The 1,502-nt window shown below is 35.6% G+C and overlaps 1 pseudogene; it reads left to right on the plus strand.

Moving 5' to 3' along the window:
• The first annotated feature begins 1,067 nt into the window (after positions 1-1,067).
• LOC122127259 lies at positions 1,068-1,204 on the plus strand (annotated as a pseudogene).
• The last annotated feature ends 298 nt before the right edge of the window (positions 1,205-1,502 follow it).

Genomic DNA, 1,502 nt, shown 5'->3' on the forward strand with positions numbered 1-1,502 from the left:
CTTGCTTGATTGAGTGTATTTGGTAGCTATTTGTTATTATTACTCTTTGAGGTCAGTTTAATTTTCTTTGGAACACTGATGTTAAGAAAAGTTATTTTGAGGGCTGGGAAGTTGGCTCAGTGGTAGAGTGCTTGCCTCACATGCATGAGGCCCTGAGTTCGATTCCTCAGCACCACATAAGCAGAAAAAAAAAAGCCGGAAGTGTCCCTGTGGCTCAAGTGGTAGAGTGCTCGCCTTGAGCTGAAGAGCTGAGGGACAGCGCCCAGACCCAGAGTTCAGGCCCCACGACCGGACCCCCCCCAAAAAAAAGAAAGAAAAGAAAAGTTATTTTGACTATAGTGAATTAAAAATTAACAAGGGGAGTATTTTGCATTTAGATCATCAGGAAGATTTTAAGGCCAGAGTACATATACCTAAAACTCTGTCACAGTTAGCAATCTCAGTTTTAAAAAAATCTGTTAAATTCACTCCTGCATCTATAATACATTCCTACTGGTTCCCACCTTCAGCTGAAGGACAGGCACTTGATCGCTTTGAAAATATCTAATCTCTCTTTGGCTTGGCATGAGCTTCTTGACAAGTGGTTTTGTTTGTCTGCCATGACCTGTGGCATTCAACAAGGTTTCACCCCTGGGAGCAGCATTGATTTCTCAGAGGTGTTTCTCATGTGCTTTGTATTTCTTCACGAATAGTATTCTTGCGATTCCTGTTTCGAAAAGAAGATGCATGCAGATAGTTCTATTCCATGCTTTATAGGATTTGTAAGATTGAGTATATGTAATTGTAAGTGAATATATGTAGTTGTGAGATTAAATAAGTTTATGTATATATGTATAGGTAAATATATGTGTATATATATGCTCATACATATAAGTATATATCTATATACACTTACATATACTTATAAGTGTATATACACTTATATGTATATAAGTGTATATGAATATATAGATATATATGTATATAAGTGTATATTCATATACATCCTCTCTGTAAATATATTTATATATAATATATCACATATTTATTTCTATATAATATATAAACACATAAAAATACAAAATGTAATATTTACCTGGCAGCAGAGATACCATGATCACGAAGGTGAGGCTTACCCATTGCACTCAGGATGTGCTGACTGGGTGTGGGAAACTCAACTGCATAATTTGTGGTAGTGGAGGGGCTGTGTTCATGCTCTCCCCTGAAAAAAAATACAAAATGTAATATAAAATAAAATATAATATATAGGCATTGGTTGACATAATGTTTGACACAGAATATTATCTGTCTTGCTATTAATACTGCTATAGGATTGGCTCTATTGTTGAAAATATTTTTCAAAGTTAACTCATCTCAAGCACCTTACTATGACCTCGCTTATATGTATGTAGGTATACATATATGTACTGCTATATATACATACATCTGGGTCATGAGGTGAATGGCTTTCTTTTGCATTACCTCAGGCTGGAAAGGAACAAGATGAACCAGCCAATCATGGA

Source organism: Dipodomys spectabilis, unplaced genomic scaffold (assembly GCF_019054845.1).
Source record: "Dipodomys spectabilis isolate Male_0828 unplaced genomic scaffold, ASM1905484v1 ptg000297l, whole genome shotgun sequence".
NCBI lineage: Eukaryota > Metazoa > Chordata > Mammalia > Rodentia > Heteromyidae > Dipodomys > Dipodomys spectabilis.